The sequence below is a fragment of the Cynocephalus volans genome, chromosome 7 (genome assembly GCF_027409185.1).
Source record: "Cynocephalus volans isolate mCynVol1 chromosome 7, mCynVol1.pri, whole genome shotgun sequence".
Classification (NCBI taxonomy): Eukaryota; Metazoa; Chordata; class Mammalia; order Dermoptera; family Cynocephalidae; genus Cynocephalus; species Cynocephalus volans.
Window position 1 is genome coordinate 23,416,339 of NC_084466.1, and position 23,264 is coordinate 23,439,602.

Below are 23,264 nucleotides of genomic sequence, written 5' to 3' on the forward strand. Positions count from 1 at the left end.
CATACTATTAATAATTAATACCTTATTGATGGCATCCTACTTGAAAAAGAAAACTAGTGACTATTTCTAGATTTAGTTTATAGAAGTTCTAGTAGACTTATGTGAGAACTAAATGGCACGAGCTAATTAAATAATCCATTAATCTCCAATTTTAATATGATTTCTGAAGAAGCTGTAGTGGTAAATTTCAAATGTCTAATTTTATAATTAGCTATAGATTGATGCATACTAAAACAAAAAAGAAGCAAATTGGCACAGGAGGACACGTTATAGATACTCAATAGATAACTGATTAAAAGCACAAAAGGGGCTGTCTGGTCACTAATACAGATGGTGTATTAAAATCTGTGTAAGCTATAATATGTAAGAAAATAATTTTGCAGAATTATTGAATACCTTCCTTTGCCCAAGGGGCTGTACTACACCATAAATCTGTAGTTCCAGATCTAAAATTTATTTTTAAAACTCCAACTGTCGTGCATATTAAAAAAAAAGTTCTTCTGACAAGTGACTTGAAAAATATTAAAGTACTTAATATTGGCTCCTGATAAGCATGCTGATCAAGCTAAAAGATGAGTGAGAAAATAAATAAAAATTTAAAAAAAGATTTAGGTCACCAAACATCATAGATGGGAGTAAAGACAGAAATTTTGCAGAAAGCAGAAGTGAGTTCTAATTTCAGCACAGGAAGGATGCTTTGACACGTCAACATTAATTTAGAATCCATACCTTTTATTCTTAATGCTCTATTGCTAGAGGACCAAGTACTGTAATTTAGGCATGTAAACAAACAAAAAATATAAAATGAAAATATGTGGACTAATTTTTAATATGTAAAATGTTTATTTTTATCACTGATCTTCCTGGGAGTTAGCAACATACTTTTGTAAAAAAAAAAAGGCTCATGAGGTGTAAATCATTTATACATAAGAAATATGAAATATTTATCAAATAATCGGACACCTTTTTATTCAATATCAATGTCAAAATCCTTTCTGTGTATTTCGTTTTTTAAAGCAGCATATGAACAGATTTGCAACAGATACTTAGAAATAATTCTTAAGTATTACACAGTAACATTGGTATGCTACCATCATTGAGAGCATTTATCTTAAAAACAGAATCAGTGAGTACAGATTACTAATAAATTAGGCATTAATTCACTTTACCAGTTAGTGGTCATTCAGGAAAAGAAAGATATTAAATATTAAGTGATAAGGGCTTTTCATCCAATAGGAATTAGATCTGACATAAACGTGGAGATGTTAAGGAAATGAAGATTCAGAAGGGGAAGTTAGAAGTTCAGTGAGGGATACGCTAGTCAATACTTTTGAAGCACTGGTGTGACCTCTCATGACAATTTGAGCAACCAAGAATATCCAGCTGCCAAAGCTGGACCATGTCTTCCCAGAGGGAAGAATGTCAAACAGTGAACCTAGTTTTAAATTTTTTTCCTGGAAGGCTAGATGGGCAGAGGTACATATCTAATATAATTTATGGGCAGGGGCTAAGGTGGTAGGGTATTACAATTCAGAAATTAGTGACAAAGTGGTTAGGGAACAGGTATTTGGTTAGACCTCCCTTAATTGGCAAACAATGAAGATGTATATGTCCCATCTCAATGCAAACTAAAGAGCAACCTCCACAGAAGAGTATCTTAATGATCAGGTGAAAATTCAGCCTTTTCTGTGAAGGTCAGTCTGCTCTTTCCCTAGCTATTTCGATTTTTTTCTAGGCTTTGAGATCATAAATGAAATGTGATTCAGCTGCAAGGGAAATGAACATCACCTAAAGATGGATAATGTGACCTAAGAGACTTCGTGTACCTTCTGTCACAGATAAGATTCATGTGTTTTTGGTTGATCACATAAAGAAGAAACATGATTTGTTATGGTCTTTACTTAGAAACTAAATATGGTTAAAAAGGTGTGTATGAATACCAAGCTTACAATGAGTAGACTGAGTATGATAAATTGCACTGGGTCAATTTGGTTAAGATGGGATGACATTTTCCAGAATCCTCTTCTGTATGTGGTTCTTGCTTGGAATTAGCCAAAAAGGAGAACTTATGTAATATGCTGAGGGTGGGAGTGAAAGCATACCCATTACTCTTTGGAAGTCTCTGTCATGAAACATGATGATGGATAAACGCAAAGATTCAAATAAATAAATAAAATTTAAAAAAATAAAACAAACTTGTTCTTTTTCTTCTCCACATCTCTGTCCATTTCTTTTCTCCACATTCTGGCCTTGTTCACCAAGAGTGGCTTATAGCCCACTCCCAGGTGTTTGGCTATGGCCTCACAAATGTGGTACTACACAGAGGGCACTGCTTTACAGACCCTCTCCATAAAAGTGAGCAATGATTTAAATTAATAATGAGCTAAATCAAAATGTATGCATTTTTCCACATCATTCAATGGGTGAAAATAAAGATGGATGAAAGGTCAGATGGAAACAAAACTACATTTTAGAACAAAATAAATTGTATTTCTAAGCATATAAGAGAAATAGTACAAATAAATTTGTGATCCTAATACAAGAAACAATATAATCCAGCAGTATATTAAAATGTTATACCAAATGCCAATCATTTTTACGTAAGACAAAGTACTGTATTATTAACAGTACAAAAATTTTATAAAGTTATTTAGAGGAATTTTGAAAAGTCATCTGTTAAAATATAATATCTAATCTTCACATATGACATAGACTATATTCAAAAGAGTAGATTTTAAGTGTTCTCACCCTCAAAATAACAGCTATGTGAGGTAATGCATATGTTAATTAGCTTGATTTAGCCATTCCAGAAGTTGTATGTATTTCAAAATATTATGTTGTACACAATAAATATATACAATTTTATATATCAAAAAATAAACTGTAATAGTTGGAAGAAGTTTTTAAATACTGATTAACAAAAACACACGATATAGAAATACATCATTTAAATTTGTAACCTATAACTCAATTTGGAAATAGCAGTCGAAGCCAAAGGCCATTCAGTAGAAAAAGATCAAAAATACAATTTTTAAAATTTGAACTTATACATTGGAATCGTACATATTTTATGGGATATAATCTGATATTTTGATACATATGTATTGTATAATAATCAGGTCAGGGTAGTTAATGTATCTATCACCTCATGCATTTATCATTTCTTTGTGGCAAAAGCATTCAAAAGCTTCTTCTGTAACTGTTATGTAATATATAAAACTTAACTGTTAACCATAGTCACCCTACTGTGCATATATGAAATTAATACTCTCTGTAGAATGTTGAAATAGTCAATGCAATTTGTTTGAAGTTATACATGTGATTCATCTGATCATTTACATATGATGATTTGTTCTGTATTCTCATAAACAATCTGCAGCAATTGACAGAAAACTCAGATCAATTTCAGTGAAGATCCCTTTACGTTGACAATTTTCAGTGGTTCAATGATTTTTCATGAAATTTTGAAATTTTAATTGAGGGTGCCTATATACATTTGTAATCAAGGATAAAAGTAAGTGTGAAATAAATGCATTGTGTCTATTACATAAAGTAAAATTAAAATAATATCTAGTAGACATTTTCCTACTTATTACTTTCTTGGAACTTTTACAACTTTTTTTCTGTAAATATAAGGCTACTTTATTTATCACTACAAGAGGGTAAACATGGAAAAATATTTCAGGGAGATAAACATCCATTTGTCCTTACTTTCAAAATAAGACAAAGTATTGCCTGGAAATAAAAGGGGATTGAAGGAAACATGAATAGAAGGACTAACTACAAAGTATTTGGACAAAACTAACATGGCAACTAATATTTATCAACTGTTTTAGAATGAGAGTGGAGCCTCTATGAGAACTTTACACATTTCCTCTTTAGAGTAGTTCTAATAAGTTAGTACTGTTATTATACCTTCAAATTAGGACATAGAAAAACAGAAAGAGTTTAATTAGCTTTCACATGGTCACATGGCTGTGCACTAGATTTATTTCCAAACAACCTGACTCTCAATCTACACTTTTAAAACCAATAAATACCATTTCCCACTTAAACTGGTAGAGTACACAATTGTTTTAGGTAAACTAAATCCTTATTGTTTTAAGTCTATGGGTATATTATAATAATCTGCTTTTTATGTTGATACTCATAGACTTAAATGTTGCATATTTCAGTGACTATGTTAATAAAATAAACTTATTCAATGATTATAGATTTTCATCAAAGAAAACACTTTCATTGTATTTATTGAGTGTGCCATTTTATCAATGATGTCTTGTAAATTGAAGAGGCAAAGTGCCACTGTGGTGCTGGTGTATGTTAATTCATCCCATAATGATGCAAAGTTTCCAGGCTAAATGGGGATTCTCTTTCCAGTTTCCTCTGTTAGCATTGCATTTACCATCTCCTGCTGGTCTGTGGCATAATGCTCATATTTCCTTCAGGCTTTCTTTTTAGTAGGAGCCAAATGGGGGCAATTGTGCTTTGCAGTGAATAATGAATCCCTGGATTATAGCAGTAAGGCTGTTTCAAAAGTCCTGCTGTGCTCTCCCTGGTGAGATATACACGATCATTAACGTTTCTGTGTTAAGAAGAACTAATGCAACCTACCTTAAATAACCAACTTTCAGGGATAGTTCTCCATCGAGAACAAGTTAAATAAAAGTAAAAGGTCATATGCATGTTTGTCTTCTAAAGTTAATCAAATTTGTGCTAGGAAATAACATTTAAATATTGTTCTGTACTTTTTATTTATTTTGACCTGTATATTAAAACTTCAATTTTTGTATTATGTATTCCTTATATTTTTCAAAAGTTTTGTACCAACAATAGTGCAGATAAAAGATATTGCTATAAGCTACATTAATTTATTTAACTGTGCATCTGAAATAGAAAAGTGGCACATAGCTCTGTGAATTGAAGTCAAAAGTACAAATAAAACACTTCACTAATCATTTCTGGGAAATACAGCTAACGGAACTCCTGTTACTATCTCCCATTAGCAGTACTGAAATGTGCACATGAAATTAGCCATGCACTTATTTATTTGCTAAAAAATGAGAACAAAACTCCATAAAGATAACGCTAGTTTGACTTATTCAAACTAATAAATGAAAACAATGTGCCAATAGAGTGATCATTATTCAAGCAAACTGTGTGACATGAGCTTACACAGTAGATTTACTGCATACGAACCCCTACTAGATTACAAAAATCTGAAATATTGTGGCCAAAAAGTAACACTTCATTGGTTGGCATATTCTGGTAACTTTGAAAATCATAAAATTTAAACAAAAACAAAGTGATATTTTCCCTGCTAGCTTTCTTAAGCAATTTTAGTCAGGGGAATTCAAGCTTCTCTTAAATTAACTTTAGTTGCTTGTTAGGATATTGGAGCCTTAAATAGCAATCTACCAAATCTAAAACTGCCTAATAGAGATATGCTCATAGTGACAGAATGCGCAAGAAAAAAAAAATGTCATATTGGAAATGCCATCCTAAGGGTTCCATTTACATCGTCTGGGAGAATATAACTACAGTACCCATAATAAAAGAATGAGATTCTATTACTGAAGTCATACTCGCATGTCAAAATTCTTGAAACCATAAATAAGAAGAAACAACATTGGATAAATTTTCCAGGAAATATACACTTCATAATTAGTCATTGTTGTTATATATACCATTTAATTACATGAGTGTTAGGTCTCTGAATCATTTAATAATCATTCATGATATCTCTATCTTTTATTTGGACTAAAAATAGACATATTGCATTCTGCAACTTTGAGCTGTCTTGCATAGCACAGTCTAAGTGACTAGTAGACCCTGACAATGAGTGCACTTACTTCAGGGTTTTTGCAGGCACACGCTGTCAGCTAAGCCACATGCTGTGGCCTGGCTCCTGAAATGAAACATGGCTAATTCTCATTTTAGGCCACGATGGGTTTTTTGACAGTGATATAAAATGACCTGCAATGATACGAATTTGATGTTTTCAAACACGTAATATTACACTTAAGCACCATATTGAAATGAGCAATATGTACTACAAAGGAAGATACACAACCATGAGGGCTCTGAATACTTTAAATAGAAACTTATGTACTAAAATTTTAGAATGTACCGAAAAGTATATACTGAAGAGTAACTCAACTACTTTGGAAATGCATATGAAGTAAATATGTACTCTACAAAAACAATAAATATAATGTATTATATATTCTTGTTACCATTAGGCAGAATGTTTTAATTTTGACATCAACATGTCTTTTTCTCTTTAAATATATTTCCTGATACAATAAATAAATTTAAAGCTGAAATGGAAAAATGGTACATTGGATTTAGAATATCGAAATCCAAGCTCATCTCTTCTCCATTACATTAGTTCTTCCACTTGACTTGCTTAAATCTGTTAGTATCATTATTATTTCACCATCTCTCCTGATCTGGAAGTTTTAAGTTAAATATGTCTAGGTTTCAATGCTATGAATAAATGTCATTACCATTTTGAACTCAGACAAACTAAGCAATTTAGTTAATCACTATGAGACACAGATTCTTCCACATATTGTTCTATTCTTTTTTAAAAAATTTATCTTAACTTCTCAATATGCATTGTAGTTGATTTTCGTGACCCTTTACCCACTCCTCTTTCCCCCTCCCTCTCTCACCTTCCCCCAAACATTATCTGTCTACTTGTCTTAACAAGTTCAAGGAATTGATGTGATTATTGTCTCCTCCCCCCCACCCTTTATTTGGTTGTGTGTTTATTTATTTTGAGCTCCCACAAATAAGTGAGAACATGTGGTATTTCTCTTTCTGTGCCTCACTTGTTTCACTTAATATAATTTTCTCTAAGTCCATCATGTTGTTGCAAATGGTAGTATTTCATTCTTTTTTATAGCAGAGTAGTATTCCATTGTGTAGATATACCACAGTTTCCTTATCCAGTCATCTGATGATGGACAATTGGGCTGGTTCCTACTCTTGGCTATTGTAAACAGTGCCACAATAAACATTGGAGTACAGGTATCCCTTCAACATGATGATTTCCATTCCTCTGGGTGTATTCCCAGCAGTTAATAGCTGGGTCGTATAGTAAATCTATCTGTAATTGTTTGAGGAACCTCCATACCATTTTCCATAAAGGCTGCACCATTTTGCAGACCCACCAACAGTGTATGAGAGTTCCTTTTTCTCTGCAACCTCGTCAGCATTTATCATTCTCAGTCTTTTGGATATTAGCCATCCTGACTGAAGTGAGAAGGAGATTGTTCTATTCAAAGTAAGAAATTTACAGAGTCTCTTAGAGATACCTTAAAGACTAAAACAAAAAATATTTGTAAAATACGCAACTGAATACTAGTTACATAGAAAATTTGCCAAAAAGGTAGAGTGCCATTCTTGTCCTAGTAAATTCATGAATATATTCATTTTTTAATTTCCTTTTATTCCTCTGATCAGTCAGTAATCACTTCCTGAGGAATCTATTAAACCATGAGTCGTTCAAGGGCAAGGGCTATGTCTTTTTCATCAAATACCTGCATTTGTGAAATACACTTTTCTTCCACAATTTTCTCTTTCTATATTTGTATTGTATTTCTCAAAATAGTCTTCTATCCGCAGTTTGCATCTTTTAGATAAATTAAGAATAAGATGAATAAAAGATAAATAAAATATTTTATTTTCTCTTATGTTCTTCCTTTTTATGTGTATCTGACTTTTGACCTCTATCGTTTTCCTTCTCTATGAAGAACTTTTAGCAGTTATTGCAGGACAAATCTGTTGACAATTAATTCCCTCAGTTTCTTCTAAGAAAGTATTTATTTCTCCTTCACTTTGGGAAGATCATTTCACTGGATACTGAATTCTAATTTGGTGCTTTTACTTTTTTAAAATTTGTTAAATTATTTTTTTCTTGATTGACATAATAATTATAAATATTTATTGGGTACATTGTGATATTTGTGTACATATATAAAATGTGCAATCAATGATCAAACCAGAGTAATTAGCATGTCCATCACCTCAAACATTCATCATTTCTTTGCATTTGGAGCATTCAAAATTATGTCTACTAGCTATTTGAAATTATGCATTAAGTTATTATTAATTGTAGTCACCTACAGTGCTTTGGAACACTAGAAATTATTCTTCTTATATAGCTGCAATTTTGTATTCACTGACCACTCTTTTCCCTATCCCTCCTCCCCCCTGCCCTTACTGGTCTCTACGAATCATTATTCTATTCTCTACTTCTATGAGGTCAACATTTTTAGCTTCCAAAAGTGAATGAGAATATGTAGTATTAACTTTTTTAGTTTCCATAAGTGAATGAGAATATATACTATTTTTTCTTTCTGTGTCTGGCTAATTTCACTTACAGTTTTCTCCATGAGCTCATCCATGTTGCTGCAAATGGCAGGATTTCATTATTTTTAATGGCTGGATAGTATTCCCCTGTGTATATATACCAAATTTTCTTTATCTAATCATCTGTTGATAGACAGGTTGGTTGGTTCTGTATCTTGGCTATTATGAATAGATCTGTGATGAATCTAGTGCTTTTTCTTTCAACATTTAAATATTTCACTCCACTCTTCTTTCTTGAATGGTTTATTATGAGAAGTCCACTATAATTCTTCTTCTCGTTTTTCTATAGTGAAGGCATTTGCTTTTTCTGATTTCCTTCAGGCCTTTTTTTTGTATCTGACTTTCTGTAATTTTAATTTGGTGAGGATTTTTTGTTACTTATACTGTTTGTTGTTCTCTGAGCTATCTCAGTTGGTGGTTTGGTGTGTGCCATTCAGCCATGATTACTACAAATATTTCTTCTTTACCTTTTCCTTCCTCTTCTGGTATTTTAACTATACATATGCTTCACCTTTTAAGATTGTCCCTTGCTATATAGATGGGCTATTCTGTTCTGTTTTTTATGTCATTCATTTTTATCTTTCAATTTCAGTTTGGGAAATTTCTCTTCCTTTCTTGACATACCTTCAAACACATCAACTTTTTTCCTTAGCTATGTCAAATCTACTGATGAGCAAAGTAAACATATTATTTATTTATGTTACAGAATTAAAAAAAAATACTTCTAGTATTCCTTTTTTTTAGTGTCCATATCTCTGCTTACATTACCCATATCTTGAATATTGTCTGTTTTATCAATTACAGCCCTTAATATATCAATCAAGTTTATTTTACATTTCCTCTCTGCTAGTTTCAAAATCTGTGCCATATCTGAGTTCTGGTTTTTTAAGCTTGCTGCTTAGTCTTTTCAGACTTTTTTTTATATCCTTTTAGCATGCCTTGTATTTATGATGAAAGCTGAACATAGTGTATCAGGTAATGGGAACTGAGGTAAACAGGCCTTTAATGTGCAGTTTTATGTTAGTCTGGGTAAGAACTGGCTGTATTTAATCTTTGCTGTAACTGTAGTTACTAGAGCCTTTAGTTTCCTCTAGTGTCCTTATTTTTTCTCGTCAATAATAGAGTGTGTCTTGTCACTCTTTCAGCTGTAATCCACTGTTGTTGTACTGGAGCCCTGTGAATGTAAAGTGGGCAGGAGGATACCATCTACTAGACATTTATCTTTCATTACTTTAGTGAATGTTTTATTTATAAAACTTGATTTTTCCAATACACAGATTTATATATTTAATTTCTCTCCTAAAAGAGCATTAATAAAGTAAATAGTCACATAAACACCAATAACCTTTAATTTTATCTATATAGAGACATATTCATTGGATTATTAGTCAACTGGTGATTTCTTACCTGGTAGGCCCACTACAGTCATAGTACATAGTAGGAATCCTGGAATCAAGAAATCCTGGAATCAAGAGACAAGAAGCTTTAGAGTTGTAGAAATGCTTGTAAATAATAATTTAAAAAATAAGAATGAAAAGTGCAGCCCATGATAACATAGAATAATATTTATCTATAGATATTTTTAAAAATATAACCAAACTAGCAATGAAAGTATTACTGCAATGAATTTACAATAATTCATGACTGAGAAAATACTTCTTCCTCCCTATTTCATTGCCTCAAATATGGGTATCACTTGTCCCAATCCAAGAGTTGAGAGTTAGACTTCAGTGTTCTTTCTCCTGTATCACTTATTTCCAATTATTTAGTCACCATTCTACATATGTAACATTTCTCTAATCTTCTTGTTTATATCCTATAAACAACTGTCTGACTGGTCTTCCTGACTTCATTTTTCCCCTCTCGTTCATACCATGCTCTTCAAAAGCAATTGAGTGTATTTAATTATGTAACTTTTCTACAGGATTTTCCTTGGGGAAATTCAGTATTTGGTTTGCAATGTCCTTCATGTTCAATGACTTTATGTAATTCATTTCTTATTCTCTAATCTTCATCCTCTCCAACCACCATGGAAAACTTCTTTTAGATATACAAATATGCCATGTAATCTGTTATTCAATGCATTTGTATATGTTGAATGTCCTTCCTAATTTTAATAATTGTTTAATCCTCAGCTTAGATATGAATACCACTAACTTGTATTGCCTGACTTTTAGTATGTCTTTCATACATATTCCTATAATAGTTTCCTCTTCCTCTGCCATAGCAGTTACCACATTTTTAAAAGGCATTCTCTTGCGTGTTTTCATAGTGCACCTAGACTTTCTAAATATTAAGTATTTCTTGATAAACTGTTTTCTCTTGTGGATAGCCTAGTATCTGACATGTGATAGATACTCAATAAAAATTTATTTATCATTAATTTGATGTTCAAAATATTTTTAGGTAAACCACAAAATAAATGTTCTTTAAATCATGGATGAATTCAATATACTTTTGACATCTGAATCTAGCTTGTATTTAATTTTGAAATGTATTTAAATTTGAATTTATTCTAGGATGGATATTTTGCACAATGTCATAGTAACTTATCCTAATACATTCAAATTTAATTGCACATTTTGTTAATATATGTGTGTTTTTTATACTTACAATTTCAACATAGACCATTCTGTTATGTAAATCGATCTTTCTCCTATACGAGTGACCCCTGCTTCCAAGAACAAAAATTTCAGATATTTTTACTGCTCTGTAACATGCTTAATGATCAGTAGTCTCATATGCCATAAGTAGATGAGTCATAAAAATTAATTTTATTATTTTTCAGAAGCATTAATTATTAATAATGGTAGGGCATGAGGTGGAAGTGTTGGGGCAAATGTCATCTTCTTGCTTTTGTAATGAGCTTCTACACTTTGGGTCCCTTTTTAATTGATATAAATATCATTAAGAGTAACTACGCTAATACACATTTTTTAGAAGAAATTGTGAGCCAAAACAGAAAAAAAAAGAGAACACTTAAATCTTCCTCAGGTTAGAATTAGTCATAGTGATACTCTTGATTGTGAAAAACCATATGGGGATAAAATACTAAGAATTAAACTTATGTAATTGAAGCTAGGAATCTTGGTCAAAGCCTGAACATGTCATTCACTTTTATCATACATTTTATGGGATACAGAAAAGATGACACAATTTAAAAGTAGACATTGGGTATATATTGGATTTGGTTTAGTTCCTGAATATGCTGTCTGTATATTGTCATTCTATTTCAATAGCTACTTATAGAAATGCACAGGCTTTTAACACCTGATTTTAAATAAACTGAATTGTGTTAAACTTTCAACACATCAACAAGGATTTACAATTAAGACAGTTTCATAAAGATGAGAATGTAATATTTTCTTGAAGAATAGCTCATGGTTCATACTCAAAGAAACAATCATTCACAGCACTTTTTATGTAACACTAACTTTTTTTGCCTAAGATATAATTGTAGACATTAAGTTCTGTTTCTCTTTCCTCATACCATGATGGATATGTGTTATAATTGCTATTGAAAGTAATTATTTTGAAAGTTCACCTCTATGAGATTGGCTTAAATTAAATATCAAAGTTTTAATTTCCCAGACGCAGTTGTTTCAACTACAATTCTTTTGGTATTTTACACTTTAGTTGCCAAACTTTAAAATTTTTTACATATTAATTACACAGGTCACTAAAGCCCTGAGTAAAATGATTCTGAGTCAATTAATTTGAGTAACACAAGAACAGTATGGAGAATATACCTACTTTTCCATTTCTGCAAACTTCCATGATATTGTTCCATTGTTTGTGAGATACAGTATCTCATCATAATTTATTTATAGATTTAAACAAAACTATGCTACCTACCCTAAGTGAATCATTGTGCTATATATGCATGTATTGGAACAACACACTGTACCCTACAAATATGTATAAGTAAATGTCAAAATTAAAAAAACAAAAACAAAAAGAAAGAAAAGAAAAGCTTAGAAAATGTTTGTACACTAACCAGTGCCCATTATTTGAGCTGGAAATTAAAAGTAATAGTAGTAGGTCCCAGTACTTAGAGAGGAAAAGAACTAACATTAATTGATCAATTGTTATACCCCAGATATTTTGCTTCATATTAATGTGCTAATTAGTGCGATCATTTCCTTTTAAAGATGACAAAACTGAAGTTCAGAGAACTTAAAATTTGTCCCAAACTCATGGAGTTAGTCAGTCATTAACAAAGAATAAGTGATAGGCAATTTCTAATGTTACTTTTTTCTACCTGAAATATCTTTGAAGTGGATTTGCAAAATAAATTTCTATATAGCACATACATATTGTTTTATCATTTATTTTTAAAGTATCTTAATATTTTGAGGACTTTTAAAAATAAAATTAGATTAAAAATATGAAAATCTTTCAGCATTTCTTAATGGTGTACATTCCAAATAGTCTTCCAGATATAATTTTTTTTTTCAGGTAATAAGCACATACCTAAACCTAATCACTTGTCTGATTTTCAGAGATTTACTAATGATATGAATTATTGATATTCATATGTTAAGGTATTTGGACACTGGGAAAAAAAGTCCTATTTAAAATAACACAAAATATGTCTATTTAGTAACTAGAATAATTGTCTACAACATTAATAGCCTATAATAAGCAATGATTTAGATGACATCAGTTCCTTGGAGCTGCTTATCAAATGTCAGGATTACAAGGAAAAATTAAGTCATGTAAAAATAAAAATTAATTTTAACCAATGAGAAAAAGCATATTCTTTATTTCAACTTTCAGCTTCCCATGTTAAAACATAAATTGTCATATTTCTTAGAAGCAAAGACTCACTTAAAAATCATAATAAAGTTATCAAAGATCTCTTGGTCTACACAAGAGTTGGTGGGAAACAAAGTTGGCATATGTGCAGAAATAGAATTTAAAGTTTCTGAAACAAGGTTGAAACTAACTTATTCTGTAACAATTCAGAATAATTTCCCTTGTAAGTTTGTTGTGGAACATTACACAGCTTTTCTAAAAGTCCATTTTCTGCTCTCTTCTAATGGGTTTGAAGCATTCTGGCTGCATGCATGTTAGCACTTTAAATAAATATGTGTATTATTTTTTCTTTTGCACTCATTGATTGCTCGTGTTATGGTTCAAGAAGATCTTTACAATATAGGCAGACATAAAAAAGAAATATGAAATGAGTAAATCTGTTATATGATTAAATATATAAACACGTTAAGTTGTAAAGGGACATTATGGAAGAAAAGAGATATTCAACCATTATTTTTTAAAAATTGTTTGCCACTGTTGCTTTAAAAATTTACTTACTACTGGTACTGTTTTCTTATGCTGAACACATGTTTTTCTTGATGTTAATATTTGTACTTTTTTTCCAAGGTTGAATTATATTTAAATACCAAAATTTACATATTATTTAATTTTAAAATTTTCATTTATAATTTTAGTTCCTCAAATATAGATATGTATGCATATATTTCTAAATCTTCCCAGCAATTACCTATACTTACAATATTAGTTGACTTTATGGTGCACATAAAATATCTAGCCATTATATTGATAAATTCTTGTCAATGATACTGATAAAACATACCAAATTATACCAATAGTCCTAAGGTGTTGATCTCTCTGACCTTTATAAAATGTAGTTTATATTCTTGTTCACTATTACACATAGATTATATGCAAGTCCTGATCATTTGATTGGATTCTCTCTTCTGTTCCCAGGATATGTGAATGCATCGCTAACTCTAAAATAATTTAATCTTGAAAGAATACTCACTTTTCATATTCTTAGAAAATCATAACTTAAAGATATTCAAATGGTACATAAACCAGTTTGATATAACTCTAATGGTATTATCTGATGATTCTCAATACATCTAAATATCTACTGTATAAATTGTTTTATTTTATCAGTGATTCAGTTTTGGAGTCTGGGTATTGATATCTATCATTTTTTAAATTAACTGTGTATCTCAATCTAGTTTTAATTTGCATTTTTCTGATGACTAGTGATGTTGAGCATTTTTTCATGTATCTTTTGGCCATTTGTATGTCTTCTCTTGAAAAATGTCTATTTAGCTCCTTTGCCCATATTTTAATTGGGTCATTTTTTTTTACTGTATGATTGCTTGAGTTCTAAGTATATTCTGGATATTAATCCCTTGTCAGACGCATAGTTAGCAAAAATTTTCTCCCACTCTGTAGGTTATCATTTTGGTCTGTTGATTGTTTCGTTTGCTATATCACCTCACCCCAGTTAGACTGGCTATGATCAAAAGATGGTGAATAACAAATGCTGGCGAGGGTGAGGAGAGAAGGGAACACTACTGCACTGTTGGTAGGACTGTAAATTAGTACAACCACTATGGAAAACAGTATGGAGGTTTCTCAAACAACTACAGATAGATCTTCCATATGATCCAGCAATCCCTCTTCTGTGTATATACTCAGAGGAATGGAAATCATCATGTCGAAGGGATACTAGCGCTCCCATGTTCATCGCAGCTCTTTTTACAATAGCCAAGACATGGAATCAACCTAAATGTCCATTGATGGATGATTGGATAAGGAAACTGTGGTATATATACACCATGGACTACTACTCTGCCATAAAAAAAAAAAAAAAAAAAATGAAACACTCCCATTTACAACAACATGGATGAACCTTGAGATACTTATGTTGTGTGAAATAAGCAAAGCACAGAGGGATAAATACCACATGTGCTCACTCACATGTGGGAGCTAAGAGAGAAAGGAAGGAAGGAAAGAAAGACCACAGTGGTGCATTGGACTTGCAGAGGGAGGGAACATTCCTAGGGGGCTGCAAAGTGTAGGGGGGGGGGATGAGCGGGGGAGAGGCAGGTGGTTGGGGGACAATTGGGTGAGGACATGGGGTACAAAAGTAATTTCTGGTAATTTGTATCTTATAAATATTCATAATAATAAAAAAACCCTAAATTAAACTGTGTATTTTGATTAAATTGTAGATTCATATGCAATTGTAAGAAATAATAAAGAACATACATGTTCCTTTCTAAATTTCCTTAATGATAAAATCTTTCAAAACTATAGTACAATATTGCAACCAGAATGTTGCCATTGAGATGTTCAGAACAGAGTATTTCTACCAACAGAGGATTGCTCATGTTGCATTTTTATAGCTACACTCACTTCTTCCCTTCCATACCTACCTTTTCCTTATGGCTGGCAACCACTAATCCGTTCTCCACTTCTATATTTTTGTTATTCCAAAATGTTATAGAAGTGGAATCATATAATATACAACTGTATAACTTTAAATAATGGCTTTTCTCACTTAGCATATGTTTTAGTCCGTTTTGTGTTGCTATAACAGAACTACCTGAGACTGCGTAATTTATAAAGGAAAGAGGTTTATTTGGCTTATGATTCTGGGACATCTGCATCTGGCACAGGCCTCAGGCTGCTTCTATTCATGGCAGAAAATAGCAGGCTGCCAGTGGGTATGAGCAGATCACATGGCGAGAGGAAGCAAGAAAGCGAGAGAGAGGAGGAGCCAGGGTCCTATACACAACAAGCTCTCACCGAACTAATAGAGGGAGAACTCACTCAATAATCCCCCCGCCCCCAGAGAGAGCATTAATCCATTCATGAGAGATCCGCCCCCATGACTCAATCAGTTTCCAACACTGCCACATTGGGGATCAAATTTCCACATGAGTTTTGGAGGAGACAACACATCCAAACTCCATCAGCATAATTCTAAAGAGATTTCTACAGATTTATGTGTGTATAAATAGGCAATTCCTTTTTATTGCTGAGTAGTATTCTATGGTATTGATGTACCATGGTTTGTTTAACACTTGGGGTTTTCCCAATTTTTGGCTGTTTATTGCAAATAAAGCTACTACGAACATTCCACTTTAGGTTTTTGTGTGCATTTCATTTACTTTTGATGAGTGCCTAGAAGTGCACTAGTTTGGTCATATATTAGCTCCATGTTTAGTTTTATAAAAACTGCCAAGCTATTTTCCACGGGACCTATTGCATTTTAGATTCCAACCAGGAATGTATAAGATGTTCCATTTTTCTCCATTGTCAATGGTATTTGCTGATATCCCTGTTTTTATTTCAGCCATGCTAAGTGCACACTGACATTTCGTTGTGATTTTAGTTTAATATCTCTACTAACTAATGATGCTTAAATTTTTTGTGCTTAATTTTTATCTATGTATACTTTTTGGTGCAATGTTCAGTAAGGTCTTCTGCCCAATTTCTATTTTTCATAACTGTTTGGTTTGAAGTGTTCTGTATATTTTCTACCTACTAGTTTTCTGTTGAATATGCAGTTTGCAACAATTTTCTTCTAGTGAGTAATTGTCATTGAATCTGCTGACAGGGTCTTTTGCAGAACAAAATATTTAGATTGTAATTAAGTCAAATTTATCATTTTTTCAGGTTATGAATCATGTTTTTGGTGTCAAGTTCTAAGAATACTTTGTATTCCTAACACTAGATTGTGAAGATTTTCTCCTATTTTTGTTTACTTTTTTTTTTAAGTTAAATATTTTACATATAAGTTCATGACCCATTTGAGTTGGTTTTTTTTGTTTGTTTGTTTGGATGTATTTTTTTTCAAAAAGGGAGAAGGGCTGATGGTTGTTTTTTGTTGTTTTTGTTTTGTTTGTTTTTGCCTATGGATGTCAATTGAAATGTTACATTTTCTTATTTAATTTATTTTGTACATTTGTCAAAAATCAGGAGACAAACTTGCGTGGGTTTATTTTTGAGTGCTCTATTCTGTACCACTTATCTTTGTGTTTAACCTTCCTCAAAACAACATGGACATGGTCTTAATTACTGTCCCTATATATTGAGGCTTGAAATTGGGTACATTGCTTCCTTCAAACTTCTGCCTCTTTTTCAAATTATTTTTACAATCCTAGCCATTCTGGTTTTCCATATGCAACTTAGAATATTCATGTCTGTATCTATAAAATATTTTGCTGGGATTTTGATAGAAATTGTGTTCTATGTGTATATCAGTTTGGAAAGAAATAATCTCTCTACTATATTAAGATTTCTAATCCATAATTACAGGATATTTATGCATTTATTGAGATCAGCATTTTCTAGTTTTCACCATGTAAGTTCTGTACATGTTTTGCTGGATTTATATCTATTTATTTTTTTAAAAAATTTATTTTCTAGAGCAGTATTATATTTCTATTAGATTGAGCAGGTTGTACAGAGAGTTTTCTTATACTCTCTCTCTCCCATGTTCACATTTTCCCTTGTTATTAACATCTTGTATAGTGTGACACATTTTTTAGAATTGATAAATATGGATACATTATTATTAACCAAAATCTATAGTTTATGTTAAGAATCGCTTTTAAAAATTGTATTCAAAATATTTTAACATTTACTTGTACATATTTGTTGGGTACAGTGTGTTGTTTCAATACATGTGTATATTCCACAACTATTAACTTAGGTAGATTGCATAGTTTTAAATCCACACTTTGTGTTATATAGTTTTATAGGTTTTGATAAATGCATAAAGTCATGTATTTCCCGTTATAGTGTCAAATAGATTCCTTTTAATACCTTGAAAATCTCCTGTGCTTTACCTGTTTATTCACATCCCCCTTTACCACCAATCTACCCATCTCTGGCAACTACTGCTCTTTTTAATGTCTCTATAGTTTTGCCTTCCAGAGTGTCAAATAATAGGAATCATACAGTATGCAGCTTTTTAAAATTGGCTTTATTTTTTTTCTCACTAAACAACATGTACTTAAAGTTTCTCTATGTCTTTTTTTATGGCTTGATAGCTCATTTCTTTTTATCAATGAATAATATGCCATTGCATGAATATTGCAGTTTATCTATGCCTCTTCTCATGGGCATCTTGGTTATTCCCCAGCTTTGAAAATTATGAATAAAGCTGCTATAAGCATTCATGTTCAGGTTTTTATGTGTTTACATAAGTTTTTAGCTCATTTGGGTAAATATTAGGAGTGTGATTGCTGGATCATATGCAAAACTATCTTCCTAAGTGATTACACCATTTTGTATTCCTACCAGTAATGAACGACTTCCTGTTGCTTCACATCCTCTCCAGCATTTAGTGCTGTAACTGTTTAGTATTTTAACCATGAGAACATATTGTTTAATCATTCTGCCAAGCTTACTTCATCGCTAGCTACCATTTTTCTTAGAAAATATTGAGCAAGTCATGTATAGCTGTGAAAGCCAAGTTTGCTACATAATGTTATTGACTTCACCTGTTATAGACACATTCTGTTGTACAACTTAAAAATGCACTGTGAGATTGGAAAGTAGAAAGAATGAAATTAAACTTTAAAAAATAGCTGGTGAAGATAATTTAACAAATCATTTCAGTTGTCCATGTATATCTAGTGGTAGAATGTTTTTGAATATGACTATTGAGAAAATCTCAAAATGTTTACATGTTAAGAAAAAAATATTTAAATTTCTCAAAAGGGGCAAAGATTGCCCCCTCTAGAGCCGACGTTAAAGTTAAAGGAGTTTTTATCATCACAACATAGAAAATACTATTTACCCACAAAAGCTGAGCAAGAAGTATACAAGTACAGACGGGGACTGTAGAATATTATGGAAACACAGGCTCAGACCAAGAAGGAAAATCTAACTGAGAAGATCTGAGATAGAGAGGTAACTCATTTTAGAAGTTGTGTCTGTGATCCGTGTTTCTTTTATTACCTTAATACGTAGCGTATTGCTTGGCATAGAGGTAATGGTGAATGAATGAATAGAATGATAATATCATAAATTAACTGAATTGACACGCGGAGAGCACTTAGAGAGGATATTATGAGTGGTTGTCTCTTTTAAGTAATTCTGGAAATTTAATTGGTAGGATAAATAAAAAATGGAACAAGTAATTTTGAGATAAGCTTTTGTGATAGCCTAATGTCCTAGATTTCTAAATAGATGTCTCTTTTGTTCCCAAAAAATAAATCACTGCCAACTTGTTAGAGAAAAACAAAAGTTGGAAATTTGGCTCACCAGATATAAAGGCAAAAAGTATTCATTTCACTAATTTTATGCCACAAGTTTTTATTTCTTAGTAAATGTGGTGGTGAGCATTGGCATGATGAAATCAAACAAATGCAGTGAACTTTTCATTGAATTAATTCCAAGAAGACACACATTTGCTGTCCTTCAACAGCTGAAACTGAATAATTTTCTCTTACGTGCATATGGATTTCCATTACTTGAGAAGCAGTAAACCTGGAAACCATACAGGACATGAAGTCAGAAAAACTAAGCTGGTTAAAGGTTTATTCTGTACTACATTATTTTATTTCAATATGTAAGACAAGTAGATTATTACCTTTTTCTCCAGTTTGCTTATCTAAATATATAGAGATTAGACCAGATAGATGATTTTCTAAAAGATTACTGGGGTGTTTCATGTTCTTGCAAAAGTACCTCAGAGGATGCTGAAAGGTACTTGTCATAGACATGAAAATTTCTGAGTCAAAATCCTTCAAACCGATCTACTAAGTTTTACTATGCTTTACATATTAGGTTAATAAGTAACAGACCATCTTGAGAAGTTTTAGGTCATTAGTAAGAGTTGGAAGCCATGTTGAACCTTGCTGGGTAAGACAGGACTAGCAATTTATATGGTTTAGCATGAGAGGAGAAAGGTCCTAGCAAGCCCACTATTACCTCAGTATTATATACATGGAAAAGGTACAAGCTAGACTACAAATAGAACACACCTTCTGTAGTAACGTAACAGTGAAAAGATGAGTTTAGGTATAAACACTTTGTATTGTAGTAAACTTTTCTGCCAGACATTTTTTTTTTTTTTTTAAGTCATCAGTTTAAAGAGAGACAGCTTTAGGAAATAATGCCCTCAAGGCCTTAATGAGTTAAGGCTGTTTCCAGAGGGAAGAGAAAATGCATTAGTAAAACTTGACTCTACATTTGTAATATGAAAACCCTTTTTTATAAATGTGAATTCTGCAGTGGAAAATCATTAGTATAATGATTTGGCATAGATAATGTGCAATTTGAAAACATGAGGCCTTTGATCTCTAACCTTTTGAATCTCTCTTAGAACTTCTGTAGCTTTTTAGAGTCTATTAATGTCTCATTTTTTTCCTGGATTCTTAAATTACCTTTAGATGGCATATATATTTAAAAAAACAGAAGCATGAAAATGCAGACAGCTATGTTTTATATTAATGAAATATCTCTAGTTAGGGAAATAGAATTTGCATTTAATATAACTATGTTTGAATCTTGAATTTACTGTAAATAACCTTATAATGTTTTTCACATCTCTTGAAATCACTGAGAATTGGAAAGAAAATAATATCTATCTCATAAGCTTGCTGTGATAAAAAATGTATAGATAATGCACACTGACTAAGATGACTTTAATGTTTCTCTCAGCTTGACTAAACTTTAGATAGTTTTCTTCCTGCCTCCAGGCCCTGACCTGCCTCTCACTCTGTCCCTCACAGAGAAGAGTGGCCTAACCACAGGGCTCACCCTTTACCTTTTCTTAGTGTATTTACTATAGAAAACTTGTAAGTTCTTTCTCTGTCCCTTTGATATACAAATCTTTTTCAAAGGCTCTTGATAGTTTTACAACCCAGGACTGTCTTTCTCAAAGACATGGGAGGCATTTATTAAAAATATCAGCAGCAAGGAAGATAACATCCCTATCTGTCTCTTTGGAAGAGTAGGGGCCTAACTTCACAGGGCTCTTCCTCCAAGTTGTAAACCTACCTCATGTCATGAAGATACGAAAAAGTTTATTTTTTCTTAAGGTAAGTCAAGCACAGATGGCCTATGACCATCCACTCCATCCCAGCTATTAAAATCTCTCTGAAAATTTGTTTCAGAGGAATTGGGTTCAGACAGTTTTGGTTTCTGTCCTCTATTCCAATAGCCTCAAAAAAGCCCTACTTATCTGCTTAACTGTGTCCAGTGAAATTTTTGCCTTGACATTAGATACGACATTAACTGTCCTCTTTCCTGTGCCTCCTTTAAAACAAAGTTTTCCTTGCCTGTAAATGGAAACATAAAATTGCAATATAAGTTCATAACATACGTTGTAAGGATTTAGTGGAATAATTTATGCAAGAGCATTTTGCTGAAGTTTATTTGTATTCACTGTAGGGTCTCTGAAAATAGACCAAAAAAATCTAGAAATTCAAAATTATCAAACTGTTACTTAGGAATGACTTGGTCTTTATTAACTAACATGAATTTTGAACATTTATGGTAAAGTATATTCCAAAAGGTGGAATAAAAACTCTGAGATAATGTGTTGCCAAGATTATATGAAATTGATTTATATTTAGGAGACTTTTTATGTTTATTATTTTATGGAAATTAATTTTCAAAACATCAATTATTTATATTATTATCACATTCACTGTTTTGTAATAGAATATTTACCTAACAGTATAACAACTCTATTTTCAAAGTACTTGCCCTATTGAATATGAGTTTGGATATAAATAATAAAGCGGTATTTAAGCATGAGTATTAAAACATCCAATTTACAAGACGTATATAGGGCCACAAAAAATGATTATATTGTATAATGTTGAATATATTAACTCTCCTGATTTGAGCATCACATATTGCACACAGGTATTGATATACAAAGTCGTACCTCCCAGGTTGAAACAATTATGTTACAATAAAAAAATAAATAAATAAAATAAAGGCAAGTGGCCATCAACAGCTCAGTGTTATCAGAGAGTTTCACATTATTAACCAGGATATTCACAGAAGGCAGCTGCAAAGAAGGTGTCAAAATAAGAGTCTCCACTGTAGGAAATGATAAACAATAGAGTGGAACCAAAGAACACATCAGGGTTTTGGTTTTGTTTTGTTTGGCTGGGGTACAGCCGGCCAGTAAAAGGATCAGATCCTGGACCTTGGTATTACCAACACCATACATAAACCAACTGAGCTAACCAGCCAGCCTCACGTCAGCGTTTCAACTGCAGGAGATAGAGGAACTGGCATATGAGAGTTTATACATAGTCAGGGAAAGTTTTTGCTTTTGGAAAATCTAGAATTTTTGTTTTTCAAATGGAGATGATCCGACAAAAATCCTCTTTTATTTGGGCATCTGAAGGTACCCGTAAGAACACTTAGAACTGTCTTGTGATCTGCACTGGAGATTCTGATAAGGGGAGTGAGATCTTTTGAAATTTATCAGGGTAAAAGAATGTGCACAGTATAGTCATAAATTAGCAAACTTTAAAAAAACTATTAGAAAAGCATGGAAATAAATACATATGAAGGATTTCATAGCTTCAGTTAAATACAATTTTAAGGTTTTATCATTTGATCAATACTTTCTTAACTTCTGACATGTGTAAACATTAATATGAGAAGTAGAATTGATTACTAGAATATAATTAAGAAATTTGGGGTATCAAATAAGGAATGTCAGCATCGGACTATAGGAGTTTCAGAAAGAAAGAAGAGAAAAAAAAAAAAGAGACCGGGAAATTAAAAAAAAAAATAGATAAAATATTTTCACCATTATACAATATTCAGCTTCAAAATGATGTGACTAATTGGATGTATGTGCAATAAGAAAAATGGCATACATTTCTAAAATGTCTTAATTCCAACAGTACGGTATAAGAGCTTAAGATGTCAAACTAGGAAAAGTAATTTTAACTTGCAAACAAACAAATATTAAGTTAATTTCAAGTATGGAAGACTTGATTCAGGCTAGAATGAGATTTCCACCAGAAATCCTGTAGGCGTCATTTAGTCCTAGAAGTCCGGATGGGCACTCCCTGAGATTTTGCTGTTAAGTATTGATCAGCTTTTTACAGTAATTATATCTGCTGACCAGA